The following is a 20,607-nucleotide window of genomic DNA, read 5'->3' on the forward strand; positions in this document are numbered from 1 at the left end:
CACTTTCTCACAACTTTTAAGAAGAAAAACCTGAGAATCTGACACTCCACAGACTTAAACCATAATTCAACCATCACATACACATATAATAAAACCATCACACACACACACTTTACATTTTCAAAAAACAGAACTTATGTAGAAGTATATTTGATAACTGCATGGTGTACTGTGTTTTCTTTCTTTTTTTCTTTTGTTGTTGTTTTGTGTCTCCTGATCTCCTTTGGCTCCTCCCACTCCCCACTATGGCTCCTCCCACTTGCTTTACTGTAATGCTTTCACCTTTTACACAGTTGTCATCTTGATCGTTTGTTTCTTTTTCTTTCGTTCTGGAAGCTGTAGGGAGGTGGCAGGCATTTTTGTTGTATCCCCCTGCTTACTTCTGGTTTATGGCTGGATAGGGCCAATTTTAACCAACTGCAGAACCGCAGAACCACGCTGTCGTCCTCACACTGCTATGACGTATGGTTCTGCGGTTCTGCAGTGAGACCTATCTGAGTGTAGTGCACATTTCTGTTGTTGATTTGGTTTTCTTTGAGTTAACGCAGAATTATTTTGTTTGTTATGTTGGCCTTTCCCCTCCTGAAGCACTGCAACTGTTCACACTCAGGAATTCTGTTCAGGAATTTTCATGCCTGTCCTTGTTTAAAATACTGTCAAATGTAATGATCTCTCTGATGAATGTGATGAATGTGATTATGCGACTGATCCTGTAATATAATATGATCCAGATGAGAGTCTCTTTCTGCTTCATATGAGACACATAGGGTGGCCATATGTCCGGATTTTAAACCCCCTGTCCGGCGTCCGGCGCAGCCTCAAGTATCGGCCTAAGAAAACCCGCTCTAGGATCTTTATTGGGACGCAGCAGCATAGCGTCTAATGCCGTAAGATCTCTGGTCAAACAAATGATTGGCTGAAAGCAGTGTCAAATAATCTGATACATCATTGGTTAAAAACATAAACAAGCCTCCACGACGTGGCGTCCACGTGCTGGCTACGTCATATCACAACGTTAACCTGCCTAAACGTCAGACGTCATTCAATCCGGAATGGACAAAACAGACATCACAATGTCTTGAAGAAATACAAATACTGTGAACAAACACTTTTTGCCTCTTCTGTTACACATAGATCTACAGGTGAAACTCGAAAAATTTGAATATTGTGAAAAGTTTTTCATAAGCTGTAAGCCATAATCAACACAATTATAACAAATAAAGGCTTGAAATATCTCACTTTGCATGTAATGAGTCTATATAATAAATTAGTTTTACCTAAGTTGAATTACTGAAATAAATTACACAGTATTTGCAGAGTATTCAAATTTTTCGAGTTTCACCTGTACATCAAGATATATCGTAGATCAAATTGTCTGGCGATGAATAGAGTAGCTATTTCAGAATCACTGTATCATGATACTTTCGATATGATGGACAAAATTGTATTGTAGTTGCAAGTACACGATGTCCTATGCAACGTTGTCTCACTAAAGTGTCCTCCTTTTTGGTGTTAAGGAAATGGCCACCCTAGAGACACATGATGATCCTCATTGAGCTTCAGATCAGATTCTCTGATTTCTCTTCACTGTCTCTGATCCTGAAACTAAAGGCCTTTGAGTTTCACCTCAAATCTACTTCTGACATCTAGTGGACAAAGATGAAAACTGCAGATCATATTCTCTGTGTTAAAGGGATACTCCACTTTTTTCGGAAATATGCTCATTTTACATCTCCCCCAGAGTTAAACAGTTGAGTTTTACCGTTTTAGAATCCATTCAGCCGAACTCCGGGTCTGGCGGTACCACTTTTAGCATAGCTTAGCACAGATCATTGATTCTGATGAGTCCAGTAGCATTTCTTTCAAAATGACCAAAGAGTTTCAATATTTTTCCTATTTAAAACTTGACTCTTCTGTAGTCTGTAATAATAATTTTAAAACTCTTATTGTATTTTATTCTTGTAATCTCTGAATCTAGAAGCAGGGTTTCAACATTACAGATGTGCTGTGAAAATGTGATCTTGATTCCTGCATCAGTGTAAGAGTTTGTGTTTATGAGTTATTAAAGCTTTAGTGATGAACATGCTCAATCAACACTCGTCTTTGGCCTTTGAAAGAAAAAAGTACAGTATGAAAAGAAACACACAAACAAGCAGTTTAAGTATCAAAACATTTTTATTTTATTTTTTTCCTGAAAATTATAATCAGGTTTGTTCTCTGCTGGTAGTAGCCTACATGTAAATAGTGAAATACATATCGTGAATTAGTTTAATTAAAAAATAAATCTAGTTCACATTTATTTACAATTAATTCTAGTAAGAGTTTAAAGGTGCATTAAGCAACTTTTAGGGCTGCAACAACTAATCGATAAAATCGATAATAATCGATTATGAAAATCGTTGTCAACGAATGTCATTGTCGATTAGTTGGTCTGCTCACGTCACGGGGAGCGTTACTGATGACGTCACTTTCATGACAACGCAGTCACGCGAAATGGCAGAGAGTAATCGGAGAGAAACATCAGCACAGCAAGCAAAAACTGTAAATTCTCATTAGGGACCGTTCGGTATTTATGGAAGGGGCCACCGGAGGAAAATAGGGGAGGGTCATGTCTTTTTATTCTTTGTTGAGGGGAGGGTCATCCAACTTTTTTTTAGTCTAGGGGGAGGGTCACCCAACTTTTATATTCATTAAAACAGCAACATTTCAAAGTGGCTTGTTTGGTGCTATTTTTTTCCCTTTAGCTCCATGTTGGTCTCGCGTTATCAGCCCCCCATCTATATCAGATGGGTCTGACCCAACAAAAATCCAGTTTGGCGCTGTTTGACAGTGCGCGCGCACTTCAGTTCGCACTCAGAAAAAGTGCATCATGTCAGAACAGAATGCCAAAGAAATGTTTACCCGGCAAAGCTTTAAAGCACGAGCAAATAACGAACCTTTGTTAAGTGCACGGTGTCCTGTGAGTGTAACTCTACCGCTGCATTAACATGTGATGTGAACGTACGTCGAGTTTAACAGTATTGGGACTGAGGCGCCAGAACTGCTAATAGAATGTGATAGAACTGCTGAATGAATGATAGAACGATACTGCATATTTTAGTTTCCATTCTTATTTTGTTTCCACGATGTGTAAGATGTAGGGCTACCACCAGCTGCGGCGCTACCATTGGGCCCGGGTGGGCATTTAGGTCCGGGCCCACCCATTTTCTATAGCCTATGGTTTTGTACGTTTATTCATTCGGATCTATTTGCGATGATCGATCCAAATTCTAAACAAGCAGTTTACACGCTTCGTCCTTGTTACATTATTCATTAAGATAATAATTAATAAATGCACGCATAATTATCAGTGAACTTGATAAATGTTGCAGATATGTTTTACATGCATGCACAAACAAATGCCTTTCAACTTGTGTGTGCAAAATTCAGAATAAAATGAATGTGCAGCAATTTATACAAATACAGAGTCTGTAGGCCTACTGTGTTGTTACCATTAAATAAGCTCATTTAGTTTCATTTTTGTTCAAATATAATAATGTTATTTTTTCATATGTTGATTATGAAAAGTGAACCGCACACACGCGTATATGCAATATCGAGAGACATGGAGCGGGTCAGACATGATTTTGACCACTTAATTAAGTTTTGTTTCGCAGAAAACGATTTTTGTTAAGTGAATTTCGTTTTGTATAAATTGTATCTTAATTTTAATATATTTTTTTTTATCAACCAATTGCCAAATACCAAATATACAGTAGCCTAGCAGACAACACAATCGAGGCGCCCGCGTGGTCACTTGCACTGCTCGTAAACAGGAGCGCATCTCATCCCAACTTAACGAAACTCAGCATATGCCTCACATACATGAAATATATCTTAAGAAAGCTTGAAATGCTTTTTAACAATTTAAAACGAAAAGAAATAGGCTACTCTCTGGTTATGTAATGGCCTACTATAGGCGTGATCACTACTACGGAGATGGCGATCGTCAACTTCATCTTTACAGATGTTGTTGCTGTTGTAACCAGTGGCTCGCGACACCAGTTGTAAAATCACTTTTCTCTGCGTTGTGTAGTGTAGCGGAGACAGACACGGGACAACAGGCGGCGGTTTCACTGACTTTTATCTGATATAAAACAAATAAAAGCAGCCTCTTAGTGAGATTCGCCCTCTTTAAATCTCTTCCATGCATTAACAATACCAAGAGCAATACAGAGAAACATACCTGATATAAAACAAATAAAAGCAGCCTCTTAGTGAGATTCGCCCTCTTTAAATCTATAAAACAAATGTGATGTACACTTGTCACATGTGCTCTCGTTTCACATTTAGACTCAGATGCAAAAATATATCTCAATCGGGGTGAAATGACAAAAATAACCACACAGATAGGTAAAATAACATAATACACATAATTTGCAGCGAAGATATAGACATAAAAGCAACAATTAAAATAAAGATTAATAAGGATTAGCAGGAGCCAAAAATAACCCACCTCTTCCATGCATTAACAATACCAAGAGGAAGAGGAGGGGACAAAACAGGAAATTATGTAGGCTCACGGTGACATCACAGCAATTAAAGGGGAAACGTACTCAACTCACTTAGGCAACCACATCAGGTGCATGTAAACGAACAATTTTGTGAGAATTATAACAATCAATACATATGTTTTAAAACACTTTCTGTACCTGTTACACTCACCCCCCAGAATTCACACAAAATTCTCAGAGTATAACAAATAAAACACTGGTCACTTGGATTACATGGTCCACACTTTAAAAACAGTGAAGACACCACATAGGGAGTTACCCAACCAAAAGGGATACAAATATGGAGAAAGTTGGCCAAACTTCGACACATTTTGTAGGCATACACAAAGTGCCCATTACACTTTGAAAAAAAAACTCAGACCAGGTACATAAACAGGATTAATATACACAAAATAGAGAAGATTACATTTTGGTTGAGGTATTACCAGAGACCGTGTAATACAATACACAAACCTATACATGAATAACAGGAGATACAGACTCCACACCAAGTAAGGTTTCGAGTTGAACCATTGACTCAATCAGCCTACGAACAGGTCTAAGTACTCTACCAAACCTGGTAGTGTAACGATCGTCAGAGTTATGGTCAACCAAAGGATCACGTGAACTGTCAGGAACAGGAACAGTAGAAAAGGCACTAGCTACAGTGTCAAGGTCAACAGAAAACTCATTTTGTGCTTCAGAAAGAGTTTGAGAAGAATGGGTTGAGACCCAAGAAGCAGTACGATCATCATCACAAACAGCAATGTGAGAAATGACAGACATGGACTCAGCATGTGACAAATCATCAGTGACAGGTAAGGTTGACTCAACCACATCACATACAGATTGAGAAGGTGTGGAACAAGGACCACCACTAGCACTTTCACCAACAGAAAAATCAGTTGAAGGCAAAGGAAGAAAGTTAACTGGCAACAATAGATTCCGATGTACCACTTTCTCATGACCAGATTTGTCACGGATCTTGTAAATGTGCAGTGAAGGTTTGGAGGCAACAACAGAATACATGGTGGGTTCCCATTTATCGGCAAGCTTCCGTTTACCTCTACAGCCTTTGTTGGCAATAAGAACATGATCACCAACTGACAGAGGCAATCCTTTGACTCTCTTATTGTACTGATCAGACTGATGTTTTTGTTCTGCAGTAGAGTTCTTTTGGGCCAGCGCCATAGCAGACTTTAGATCACTGACAAGAGATTGAACATAGTCATTGTAATCACAGATTGACTCATCACGAAGCACGCTTTGAAACATAAGGTCAACAGGTAATCTCGGCACCCTCCCGAACATCAGGTAAAAAGGGGCAAACCCAGTTGTTTCATGGGCAGTGCAGTTATACATGAATGTCATTGTTTGTACCAACTGTGGCCACTTTTGCTTGGATCTGGGTGGAAGCGATCTCAGCATGTTACCTAACGTTCTGTTGAACCTTTCAGTCCCACCATTCCCCATTGGGTGGTACGGTGAGGTCCGTGACTTGTCAACGCCGGCAATATCAAGAAGCTCTGCTATCAGCTCGCTCTCAAAATTTGCACCCTGGTCTGAATGGATACGCTGGGGAAATCCATAGATACAGAAGAAGCCATCCCACAGTTTCTTTGCAACACTTTTAGCACATTCATTCCGGCAAGGAAAAGCGTGAGCTAACTTGGTGAAGTGATCTGTAATTACCAAGACATCCACAGATTTATTTTGCCTATCTTCAGCAGACCAGAAATCAATACAGACAAGCTCCAATGGGGCAGTGGTCTTAATGCTCTCCAAGGGCGCTCTTGCTGCTGGCTCTGGAGTTTTACTCAGGACACAACGGGCACAAGTCTTGACATAATCACGCACATCACGTTCCATTCCCGGCCAATAGAACCTCTGGCGGGCTAAAGACAGGGTACGGGGCTGACCTTGGTGACCGGCCAGATCATGAACACCAGAGAGTGCTTGCGGTTTCATAGAGGCAGGCAGGACGAATTGAAACTTTTTATGCTTAGAGAGCGGATCTTTGACAGCTCTATACAGGATGCCATGAAGCAAACAGAGTTTTTCCCACTGCCTCAAAATCCTCAAAACTAGCAAATCCTCATTCGCACGCTCACGCCTGGTAGGTCTGCGCTTCCTGCTGACATAGAAAGCCACCCTCAAAATAACTGCATCTTTGTGCTGCTGACACTGCAGTTCAGACAATGGAAAGGCATGGATTACATCTTGACAGTCGGGAATCAAAGAAGTCAAATGATCACCCACGGATGTTGCTCTGGATGCAGCTCCTGAATCCCAATCATCACAGACAGACAAGATAGACGACACATCCTCAGAAGTCATGGAAGAGTTTATCTCAGAGCTTAGATTGAGGCCATTTTCAAGTGTCTGTGGCTGGCACGTGAGATGGAATGTTTTCTGAACAGAATCATCTTCCACACTCTGAACATACTTCAAAAGTTCAGAGTAAGGCTCGGACAGAAGTCGCTGACTCACTGGAGAGACGAACGGGTCACGACTGAGTGCATCCGCCACGACATTCAACCTTCCAGGAACGTACTTGATCTTAAAGTTGTACGGGGCAAGTTTTGAAACCCAGCGCTGCTCACATGCGTCCAGTTTAGGTTTTGTCAAGATGTAGGTAAGGGGATTGTTATCCGTCCAAACGGTAAACTCATGACCTTTAAGCCAGTGACTGAACTTGTCGCACACTGCCCACTTGAGGGCCAAGAATTCTAGTCTGTGTGCAGGGTAATTGGCTTGGCTGCGGCTCAAAGACTTGCTGGCGAAGGCTATGGGACGTGCTTTGTCCTCACCACTGGGAACTTGAGAAAGTACTGCACCTAGGCCGTCCAGCGACGCATCAGTGCAGAGAACAAAGGGGCGCTCAAAGTCAGGGTGTGCCAGGACCACGCTCTCGACAAGGGCTCTCTTTAACTCCTCGAAGGCGACATCACAATCAGGAGTCCAGTCCTGGGGAGACAACTCCCGATAAGTGCCAGATCGATTACGGCTACTTGTGCCTTTCGCCAAACGTTTTTGACCGGCCGTCAAATTGAACAATGGTTTTGCGACACGTGTACAGCCAGGGATGAAGCTCTGGTAATATAAAACCATGCCCAGAAATGATCTTAGTTTCTTTGGCGAAGGTGTGACATTATCTTCCTTCATCAGGTCATTCTTTTGATAGGCTGAAATGACTGCTACCTTTTCTTCATCCACGGAAACTCCAGATCCGCTGATCACATGGCCCAGAAATTTGATGGAGCGCCTGAGAAAGTGACACTTTTTCGGAGCCAACTTCAAATTACTAGCTCTCAACCGTGAAAACACTACTTCCAAGCGTTTCAAAGCCTCCTCTTCAGAGCGGGCGAAAACCAGCAAATCATCTAGATAGCAAAGGAGGCTAGAAAAATTTAGATCTCCAAACACACTGAGCATCATGCGCATAAAGGATACTGGGCTGTTACACAGGCCTTGGGGAAGACGGTTGTATTCGTACAAGCCCATTGGTGTTGTGAATGCTGTGTAATGACGATCAGAAACATGGAGCGGGACGTTGTAAAATCCTGACGTCAAATCGACAGAGCTGAAGAAAAGATTGCCTCCTAGAGCAGCCAGGCAGTCTGCCTGATGAGGCAAAGGATGAGCATCCTTAATGGTCTTCGCATTAAGCCAGCGAAAGTCCGTACAGACTCTGAGAGATCCATCCTTCTTCCATACCATTACCAAAGGAGATGCATACTCGCTGACGGATTTGCTAATGATGCCTTTCTCTTCCATTTCAGAAAGTACCTCTCTCAACTTCTGGTAGTGGGCAGGAGGGGTTCGGCGATATGGCAGGCGAAACGGACGCTCATCGCTCAGATGAATTCGGTGGACAAAGTCTTTCACCTCTCCACAATCGAGTCTGTCTCTGGAGAAAACATCTTGATAGGACACGATAAGACTCGTCAACTGCTCCTTCCATGACTTTGAGACCTCACACTTTTCGATATCAATGTCCTCCAAACCATACTCATGGAGTGACCGCACAGGGTCAACAGGTGGAATAGACTTGGGGAAAGCTGCATCAGAAACTTGAGGTTTGCACACATCTTGTGACACTGTAACATCCTCCACTGCTAAACAAGGAGACACATCAGCCAGCTTAGCGTTACGTCGAAGAGTAATTGGAGACTGGGTGGGATTTAAGATCTTCATCGGCACCCATCGATCACCCCACATAGGAGTCACCACACGTCCAACAAGAACATGACGTGGCGCTGAACGTGACGTAGTGGGCTCAACGATGACGGAGCTTCCTGGGGAGACATTAGTGTTAGCTGGTAGTTTTCCCCAGACAAGGTGCTCACACCTGGGAACCAAGGTAACGGCCTGACGAAGCCTAACTGTGCCGAGCTTAGCGGGCTGTTGGGGACCAGACCAACGAGAAACACCGCTCAAGAGCTCAAGAAATTCTTCACACTCAGGGTTGCTGTTTTGGCAGGAAATTAGTTCCCAGTATCTCTTTTCGGCTTTCATCTTCTGAAGCACACTTTTGATTACATTACTGCCGATAATGAACTCATCCTTCTGTCCAGGCACTACTAAGGTTGGCACGACAAACTTGAACCCGTAGACTTCGATTTCCAGATCATATGCGCACTTAGGCTGAGTAGTCAGACCACCGCAGCCCACCAGGACCACATTACCAGGAATCACTGAGGGTTGAGGGAGAACTCCATCGGCACGCAACTTGGATTCACTTTCCGTACTCAGTGTGCAAGCCATACTGCCAGAATCTAGCATACCGTTCAGCACGGACTGGCCACCGACAGTCACAGGAGCATAAAAGAGTTCACCAGCTCCATCAATTTTCTGAGATCCCACATACAGCACTGTTTTGTCGGGTGGCAACAATTTGCAACTATTTACAAAAATCTCATGTGGGTCTGACTCATCTTTTAGGGGAAATACGCCACTGCCCATGTTATCCCCCTCCGCACATGGGCTATTTAGTTTAACTGAATGGCTGAAGGCGGCAGCTCAAGGCCTGTCGTCCTAGGACAATTGCTCTTAAAGTGTCCAGGTTTGAAGCAGTTACGACAAAGCCTCTGGCGCATACAATGAGTATGTGTAGTGTGCTCTTTAGATTGACATACTCTACATGCTGAGCTCAGACTGGGCTTGGGGTCTGAAGTTCTGACAGGACAGTTTGGGGTGGACGAGGACAGTGAAGCAGTGCAGAGAGATAAAACTTTGTCCATCATGCCAACCAACTGCTGCATACTAGCATCAGGAGTAAAAGGAGCAGCGTTGGGGTTCAACTGACCAGCTAAACTTGGTATCTGACTTGAGAGTTCAGGCTGTTTGGGAGAACTTGACACAGAATCGTCACAGACAGTTACAGTGTTCTGATGGCAAGCAGACATAGGCAATGAGCGTGAAGTTCTAGCAAAAGCTCTCTTCAGAGTCCTGCGATGACTATCCAGTCGCTCTTGAACTTCAGCAGCACTCCACTGTTCAGCAGGCTTGAACTGAAAAGACAAAGCAAGGCCAGGATCTGGACAGTGTGAGATAAACATCATAACAGCTTCAGTAGCAGGGTCCTCAACACACTTGTTCCGTCTACGCAAACACTCATCAGCCACATCAATCGCCTTATTGAGCCGTATCCAGTAGTCCATTGGGCTCTCGTCCGCCCTAGGCAGGGTGTTATAAAAGTCAGACATAGGCATATTTGAATACATCAACTCACTGAAATTGCGCTTCAGTATATCGAACACGGTGGTGGGGAGCACTGCAGCAGTCGGCCCGGGGAAGCTGCGCAAGGACACTTTGACTACATCTCTCGCTTTTCCAGCTAACCTGCTCAAAATGAGATCAGAGGCAGTTTCATCAGTGCATTTCTTTCTGTTCAAATAACTGTACATCAAATCTTCCCATTCATGTACAGTAAATGAATCACTTTGATCACCTCTAAAGAACGGTGGAGGCGCAACATCATGTTGGACAATGACTTTCAAATTAGAAGCATCAAAACATTCGCCTGAATGCTGTACATTTGACTTAGATTGCACTGGGCTGGGCTGTTGCGTTAAGTTGAGACTGGCTGAAATGCTTTCACCAATTTTCTGTGCCAAATCAGAAATAATACTCCCCAAAGACTCAGGGGTAACTGCACGATCAGTGTTAGGTCGTGCAAAAGGGGTAGAACAAGCAGCGGGGCTCACAGAGGCACCAATTGCTGAATCAGATGTAAGTACATGGTCAATTTCTGCATTAAAGAATGTCCTCCCTCTCCCAAAACATCGAGGTGAAACTCCAGACATATTGTCAGGACGATTAAGAACAGCCCCACTACCCCTGCCTACTGGGAACATGGCACTAGGCCGTTGCACAGGGCTATAATTATCCTGACTAACAGTGTCCTCAACCATGACTCAGTTTGAATAGAGAAAAAAATAAAAATAAATCAATGTAATAACAGTTTCAGAAAATGAGAAAGAAATAAGAACAAAACACTGAAATCACTTAATATGCAGATAAGTGTAGTTTGCAGAAATACTCATTTAGACTCTCAAAACAGTTCAGTGTGACGTTTCACGGAGGAAAACAAAGTATGTGACGATCACAAAAACTCAGTCGAGTGTGCAGCTGCGCAAAAAAAAATAGTTCAATACAGCGTTGCACGGAGAAGAGAAAAAAAATAAAAAAAATATATATATATATATATATCACAGAAACACTGTCATTGATGAGCGTGCAGCAATGCAAAAAAAGTTTTTTTTTTTCTCTTTATTTTCTAACACATCAAAGCTCATACGGCGATCGTCATTAATAAAAATCAAACCAGTTTTTCATCACACCCCGTAAAAGGCAACCGTTCAACCTTTACCGTCTGTGATATGAGCAACAGAAGATAGAACACTGACGAGATCGGACGAGATGAAATGAGCTGCGGCCTCCGCGATCAGCGAAACACTCTCACATCCAGCGATCTTTCACGGCACACCGTCGTCTGTTGAAGCAGCAGCTCCGGCGATCGGTAATCAGACGATCATGCGAAATCCGAAGGGTTATGGCACCACGTGTAACCGGTGGCTCGCGACACCAGTTATAAAATCACTTTTCTCTGCGTTGTGAAGACAGACACGGGACAACAGGCGGCGATTTCACTGGGTTTTACTCTGAGATCTGATGTAAAACAAATAAAAGCAGCCTCTGAGTACAATCACCCTTATTTTGCTCTCTTCCATGCATTAACAATGTCAAGAGCAATACAGAGAAACATACCTGATATAAAACAAATAAAAGCAGCCTCTTAGTGAGATTCGCCCTCTTTAAATCTACAAAACAAATGTGATGTACACTTGTCACATGTGCTCTCGTTTCACATTTAGACTCAGATGCAAAAATATATCTCAATCGGGGTGAAATGACAAAAATAACCACACAGATAGGTAAAATAACATAATACACATAATTTGCAGCGAAGATATAGACATAAAAGCAATGATTAAAATAAAGATTAATGAGGATTAGCAGGAGCCAAAAATAACCCACCTCTTCCATGCATTAACAATACCGAGAGGAAGAGGAGGGGACAAAACAGGAAATTATGTAGGCTCATGATGACATCACAGCAATTAAAGGGGAAACGTACTCAACTCACTTAGGCAATCATATCAGGTGCATGTGAAAAACAATTTTGTGAGAATTATAACAATCAATACATATGTTTTAACAGAACACTTTCTGTACCTGTTACATAAGTACTACAGACATTGTTTCCAACTTTGTTGTATGCACATTTGACGCAAAATGTCCTTACAAACTCTTACTTTTTTAAACCGGCAAAGAAGCAGGAGTACTAATCATAACGTTAGAAAACCTCCCGTTTCCTTGACAACCAATGTAAATAATGAACACAGATTCTACAGCGGAGGCATATAATCTTTGTCAATGACCAGAAAGCTGGGCCATATAGTGAAACTGACGCATAGCTTATCTAACGGAAGATGAAGTAAAACCGTAAATCTTTATTATAAGTCCTAATCATAAATACAGTGCATGTTCACAATAACAGTTTAAATAAATAAAAGAATGATTTAAACTATATGTTTTACTTCTGATATAAACATTTAGATTAAATATGCCATTCTCATTAATGGTGTTGTTAAACACTTTAACTACATGAAATAATTACTGAGAAGTTACAACATTTTTATATTCAATAAATATAATTTTTTGTTGTGGATGCAATGCTTTTGAACACTTCTCCTCTGGCATGCTGTGTTTTAATGTTTTAACTAATTGCTTATCATGATAATAGCAGATTGTCTGAGAAAATGGTTTCGTGCAAATAATGCACAACAAGGTCTATCTGTTTCCATTAAAAATCTAAATCAATTAAAAATACTATTTGGCCAGTGGAAAAGATTGAGAAAAAAATTCTCTGAAATGTTTTTTACACTATTTGATTTATTCATTCAAAAACAAGGCAAGGATAGGCTACTAAATTATTTTTATTAATAAAATGAGAGCATATGAATAAAGCGGAGCAGTGTGACACTTAAATATAAGTTAAAAAACGTAAACATACGTTATATATATATGTGTTATTTTATATACGTTTAACCCCTTACTAGTCAGCCCCAATTTTGGCAAGGGCTGCATACATGACATACCCAAAATAAAAAGGTTGCTGCTCAGAAGTCATTCTGAATTGACACATAATCAACATATATTTAGAAATCCAACCCTTGAGAGTTTACAATTCAAGACTCAAAATTAACCAGACTGTTATTAATATTGAGATATATAAGCTCAAACATAGAAACAAAAACAACAAATATTAAGAATATATTTATTAAATGAATAATTTTTTTATGTGAATTTAGGATTGCAACTTATAACCACAACTAAAACATGGGGATTTTTCCCAAGACAATCATCCCGCACATCCTATTCTATAATAAAATCAACTAATCGAATATTCGAAAATTGTGACTCATCCCTAATTAATATAGTATTATTGTGTAAGTGGATGACATGACAAGCAGCAAAAGGCAGTGCAATTTGTGTGTAAGTGGGGTCAAATGTTCATTGCAAATTTAAAAATAAACCAATGTAGCAGCATCATAGTGTAAACTACCAGTTGTGCAAGAGTCAATCAGCTGCCCTTAGGTTACTGGAGGGTGGGGGTGGAAGGAAGAGGCTCTCTATGATTCCCCTATAGAAAGTTTAGAGGATGGATTTTTGGGAGATGAGCCTTCCTCAACTGTGGGAGGAAGTGCAGAGGTTTTTGGACTTTCTTGGCCAGGTTCTGTTGGTGGTGTCGATAGATCAAGATGGGTCATCTGTGATGTGGATACTAAGCAACTCCGTGATCTTGACCTGCTCCATCATGCTGCTGTTGATGTGATGATTGTCAACGATCACCTCTGTAGTCATTTGGGTGTGGAGAGATATGATGTTGTCCTGTCCGTGTCTGTGTGTTAGATAAACAACTGAATTATATTCAGATAAATAAACACAGAAAGTGCACATTACTAGATCATTTTAAATCACATTTTTCATCTTGACATTTGTATTAAGATGCTAACCATCTTAAACGAGCTTGACAAGACTACTGCAGTTCTGACCACAAATAATTTTGTTAAATAGCTCAAAAACAGCCATCTTGAACTAAAATATTTTTCCACCATACCTGTTCTGTTATGTAGGTGAAGCCCAACCACTATCAATCGTGACAATCAACCATAATTGGCTTAAATAACTCCATGACTACCACTATAAAGTTGATTTGAAATAATTTTTTTGTTTTGGTTTGCACTCTTTTTAGCTGATAATTAGTCTAGCTTACTTGTAGCCTAGGTAGCTTGCTGTAACTAACCTGGACATACCCTCCCGTTTACCCCGTGATTCTCCCTTTAGTTAGACGTATTTCCTGCTGTCTTCCCGTTTAAATATTTTTTTCCCGTAATTATCCCGTATTTGAATACTCTTTGCTTAGTTCATTGTGTATGTACCGAATGATTATTTTGAATTAACCTAAGCAACATACTGTTAGACCTAACGTTAGTTTTACTGCTCCACTACCAACATTCTTTCGTGGCTAACGTTACTGTTCTCATCAACGACAACGCATATATTCACCGTGAACTATAGCTTGCAGTCTTAAATACAACTTATATGAAAAGCATTCAAATATAGGGGTGTATAATCATTGCAAAACAAATCTTAACTTGACGTTGTCTTGCCGAGACACACCGGTCTCTCCAGGTTGGGTTGTAGACTCATGGATTTGGCTTCAGACTGACGCGACGCCGGTTCAACGAATAACGTGATTGGCCAAATCAATTCAACAAGGTAACAACACAAGCGTTGATTGGATCTCACTCCGGCCAACGTTTGTGATCAGCAAGCGAAATTAAATCTATTTTTATACTTTAATGTGCAACAATTGGCATTGGAAACAATCGGTAATCTTTTTGTGAATTATTCATACAGACAAATAAAAAAAATGAGCCACACAGCTGCTGGGTAACTGTCAAATTAAAAACTAAACGAGATAGACGGACTTGGCCCACTGCCTAATAAGAAATGTATGCATTTCATCTTGTCTTTCTTCTTCTTTGTCTTATAGGGAAAAACTCCTAAACTTCAGCAGAGAACCAATTTTTTGTAAGGAAGGAGGGGTTTCTTTATTGTACATTTATTTGCATGTATGGTTTGCGCTGCGCTGTTTAAATTGGTCAGCGCGGCGCGAGCTCTGTAAACCCCCGCTGTCACGTCCCACTTTTGGTTTGTTTGGCTTCCCATATTAATGTCCCGGATTTAACTAATGACACTCTCGACTCTCTGTGTAAATTTAGTAACTCTACATATTTTAACAGCCAGAGGGTCTGGTTTAGCAGTGTTAATCCCTTGAAATTCAACACCAGAAATGTAACTCTTTACTCTAAGAGTCCTTAACACCAGGATTTCAACACTGGAGATTTTGCTGTGTGTAGCCTACACAGAATCTCTTGTAAAACAATCTGCATTCAGTGTGTGTTTCTTCATCATGTACAGTTAAAGATCTGGCTTATCCTTCAGCGTTATTCACCTCAGAAACACCAAAATACAGAACATGTTTCTGATGCAGAAAAGCTCATAAAGCGTTCATGACTGGATGTGCAAAACAACACAGAGAACAAAACCAGTGTGTGACTCAGAGCCAGAGGCAAAGGTCTGTGGGAGTCGTAATAAATTTCAGGTCAGAGAACCAAGTGCGGTTATAAGATATCTCAGGATTTATCTCAAGAGATTTCAGCAAAAAAATCCAAAATGAAAACCAGATTCCGGGAAATGGGAGGGGTCTGTAAGTGTATAAAGTCTCAAATTCTATATTTTAAGTGCATGTTATCTGTTAGATGATCTGAGTCTATATCATCAGTTCAGTCTCTGTATTATAATTATGATGATAACGGGTTGTTTTCTTCATTTTCAGTCTCTGTTGATCCAGTCGGAGCTGTAAAGTGTCGTTCTGATGAATCAAATATGATCAAACATGAGGTGAGAAGAGAAAGATGTTTATGATCAGGACTCACACATAAACTCACATTTCTATATTTGTCATTTCTCATCATCATTGATTATTGTGAATATTGTAGAGTTAATCTGAGATGCTGTAATAACACTGAGCTCATGCAGATGTTGATCAGGAGTTGATCTGATGTCTCGTGATATGATGTTATATCGCTTTAATGAAACTCTGTCTGTGTGATTGAACAGATTCAGATGAAGAGGAGAAAGAAAATCAGCAGAAATCACAGATCAGCAGAAAACAAGAAGACTGAGAGAAAAATGGAGGACAGAAATGAGACACAAACCAGTGAATCACCAAAGAAAAGAGGACAGAGACTTGTTAGATGTGAGAGTATAGAAATAAAGCCAAACTGTGAGTGTTTGATAATTATGGGACTTTTTGAATTTAATCTTTCATCACATTTTAGTCTGTTTTAAATTGAGAACATAATCCAAAGCAATGAGGATAATCTGATATATATTTTTGATTTCTAGTCTCCTGTGATCCAGACGGGCCTGTAAAGTTTGATTCTGATCAAACCCTTCATCATGTTCTCAAGAACACACACCACTGGTCTCTGAAATAATAACTCAACTCAGTGAGCTTTCCATATTTCCTCCGGACACAACGCGTTACACAACAAACAATCTTCATGTGTGTGTTCAGTTCACTGGAGAACAGCTCGTCTGAGAATGACAGAAGCCCCACCGAAATAATATACAGCAGTTATACCCTACACCACACACACACACACACACACACACACACACACACACACACACACACACACACACACCTGTTGTTCAAAACCTGTAGGAGGGATGCAGGTGTTGGGGGGCACTGGAAGAAAAATGTGTTATATAAGATGTTTTGAGATGTTCCACCAATAGAAGAAGGTCTAGGGGAAGATGTTTCTAATGGTGGCAAGGACACAAGGAGTGGCAAAGAAGAAGAGATAGATATGAGGGTGCACTTTGGACATCAAGCGATAAGAAAAAGGTATAAGACATGAACACTGGCCATGATATCCTCAGATGGCTGGCTTCTCACCTTGTTGTCTGTACAATAAAGTTAATTCTTTTGACCTGGAACTTCGACTCTGAGAGCTTTTTTGAGACCTGAACCAAAAACGACTTTGAATTTGCCACAACATAATTGGCGAGCCAGCCAGGAGTGGACGAGGGGTCGAGGACTGGCCACGGTGGGGGTGCTGGCAGAGGCCTCACAAAACAAAGACGCGCCATAAAATAAGGTAAGCACATTTTTGTCTTGTGTTGCCCCTGGTAAGCTAACGCCCGGTTAGTGACTGCCTAAAATAAAAGACTCCACCAAAAAGAACCTAAAATTGATAAGAAAGTAGAAGGAGGGTAGGATCCAGGTCTTGAGAAACAGTGCATGCATTAAGTGTTTTTTGTTTGTCTGTGTCTACGCGAGAAGTGTGTTGTTCGTCTTATCTGTTCCATATGGTGTTCCAATCTTGCAACATGCACTCGTCTCAATGAACGTTTCACTCAACGTCTTTTTTTTATTTATTATTCTGCTATTTATTCCATTCAATTTAAGACACCTAGCGATAAGAAAAAGTATAAGACATGAGGACTGGGAATGGTAACTTTAGATGTCCAGATGGCCAGCTGGCTTCTCACTTTGTTGCTTGTCAATAAAGTTAATTCTTTTGACCTGGAACTTCGACTCTGAGAGCTTTTTTGAGACCTGAACCAAAAAGGACTTTGTATTTGCCACAGCATAATCAGCTGCTGGTTTGAGGTTCGAGTTTTCCCTGCTGTCTGCGCGCGCAATAAGTGGGCGCGCAATATGCTAATGTTTCCTCTTGACGTCACGACGAAACGGCTTATGACTCGTTTGAAAAACTATTAATTTCATTGACTCAGAGTCGACTCTTACTTTTGAAAGACAATAACTTTATATACGGCACACTTTCAGATTTAAAACTTTGCAGGAAGTTTTCATTCACTCAGAGCTGTGTTACACACTACATGAAAGGTCATTTTCAAATATCCATAATAGCGGCCCTTTAAGGACAAACATGTCCCCATTGAAACACATTAAAACTCAAATTTTTAATCCCAGGGCCATTTAACTATAAAATTATGCAATCTTTGTTAAGAGGCTTTCATTCTGTTGGCAAAGGCTTCAAAATTGACATTTTTACAATTTTTTTTACCAGATGATGCCATTTTCTCAGATTTGGCCTATAAAACAAACACTCGCTTTATTCCTGTTTTCTGCTTCTGGATATTATAGAGGTAATTGGATCAATCATGTAGTGATAATTGTGTGTGTGTGTGTGTTGGTATGGATGTCACAGTGTGGTTTGTATGCGTGTAATAAAGAAATTGTGTGTGTGTGTGTGTATGTGTGTAATATTTGAGAGAGAGAAACTACTGCAAATCACAAATCCCACTGCTGTGTCCCAGAGGAGTGTTACTGCATCTAGTGTTGAAACTCTGTTACTGCACCAAACAAATCTTACACACATCAAACTCAAATCTGGAACAATTTATTTAGATTTATCGTTTTGATTTTCTAGTAGTTTTAGAGTTAGTTAGTTTTGCTACCAAGAAAGAAAGTTAATTTCGAGCCCTGTAAATTTAGTTTTATATGTATTGTTACTGTATATTTGAGTGTTCATCTTAATGTTCCTCATCGGTCATTAAAGAGAATGAAGGAAAACACCAACCTGTCTCCTCTGTATCTTCATCTCTCATTCTGCAGGGTTCCTCCTCAAACTACATCTTTCAGTCGTTTCTCCTGTGGGAAGATGGGAATAATCCCAGGATTTAATCTCTCATGGCTTCACTGACTGAAGGAGTGAACTGTCATCACACAATCCTCTCAGTTATCCAGTTTTAAGTGTTTCGCTAAGAGTTTAACTCATCTAGCTGCTTTCTGTGTCGCTTTTACATCATATTTATCATAGACTGATTCAGTTATAGAAATAGGGAGATTTATGCTTCAACAAATAAACATTCTTGAACTCAAAATGTCTTGATTATATGGTATTTCTGAAATAAAAAAATCTTCAGTTACTCATATTGTGTTACATCTTGTCTATCAGTTTCATTCATTTATTACATAACATATTGCTCAACACAATTCATAACCTTCACAGATTTGTCATGTGATCATGCAGTCAGAGCTGAGTTTACGCGCGTAAATCTAAATCGGACATGATGACTAAAGAAGAAAAAAAAAGAAGTTTTTAAACTATGATTCGGATTAATTCAGAGTTTGACCAAACATTAGATATTTCTATTTAACTTTATAATTAATATAATTAATACAATAAATGTACTAACAGCAGGGCTGCGTTCAGCCCCGACAAAACGTTGCACAACGTTTTTTAAACAGAAACGGTGATGCGTTGAACACACTGTTCTGATGACAAAAGAGTTGCAACTATGGCAGCTGAGAAGGCCATTCTTTGTGTTCTTTGTGAATAATTTTCAGAGCCGGATGAAGTCGGTATAAATATGTGTTTAATACTACAAAATATTAGCCTGACTACGTCAGACTTCGTACTTCCGCTCAATTTCATTTTGCTTCTGTACTCAGTCTGAGATAGCGACCGTTTTCCCCAGTTTCCTCACATTTTTTCCTTACATTTTTTCCTTACATTTGATGGCAAAACAGTGTCTAGTCTGCAGCTGTTATAATCCCCCATGATAAGCACCGGAGCCCCCGGGTACTTTGCAAGCATCGAGTTAGCCTCTTCAGCCACCAGCTCAGATGCTGTCTTGGTGTTAACGTTTGGGGGGATATAAACACAGCTGTACACAACAGTGGGGAACAGCCGACCAATCAACGAACAGAGGGCGGGCTGAGAGCTGTGACGTTGACGCTGATTGTACCGTGGATGCGTAGATTTACTTCACATAATCTGCAAAAGTCGTTCACAGCCATGTTCACTCCGGTATTTCGCTCGATGGTTTTGTTTTCGCATCATACATGTGTTTACAGTGGAAGTTAGATGCGGCTGAGCATGCGCATAACACAAGCCATAACCAAACGTTATGTGATTGGCTTACGGGTAACCAATGATTTTAAACTTCAGACAAGCGCCTCCCCGCGAGAAAGAAAACGCTTTTCAATTATGCCATGCCAGACTCTGTCTACGAAGCAAAGCGAAGTAGCAGAGTTTGGTATTACCAGGCTAACAAAATATGCCCGATGTTACAGTAGTAGTAGTAGTAGTATATATTTATTGTCCCTTTAGGGAAATTCTTTTTCACATTTCCAGAAACGCTTTTCATCATACATATATTCACGGCACATATAGACATACATATTTCATACATAGTAGACATTTGACATAAACAAATATGGGAAAAGCATGCATTATTTCACTGCATACAATTTATTTTATCTGTGTGGCTTTGTCTTATTGAGTGTTTGAATGGCTGAAGGGATTAGGCTTCTGCTGAAGCAGGTTTTATTGCATCTTATGCTTCTGAACCTCCTGCCAGAGGGTAGGAGTGAGAAGTAGCGGTTGAGTGGATGAGT

General features: G+C 40.4%; 1 long non-coding RNA gene across 1 annotated transcript in view; it reads left to right on the forward strand.

The window, feature by feature from the left end:
• The window catches only part of LOC309477029, a 111,058-nt gene that overhangs the window by 35,009 nt on the left and 55,442 nt on the right, over positions 1 to 20,607 (forward strand). The window lies entirely within an intron of this gene.

This window comes from Leuciscus leuciscus (genome assembly GCF_965113295.1).
Source record: "Leuciscus leuciscus genome assembly, chromosome: 16".
In the NCBI taxonomy this organism is placed as follows: Eukaryota; Metazoa; Chordata; class Actinopteri; order Cypriniformes; family Leuciscidae; genus Leuciscus; species Leuciscus leuciscus.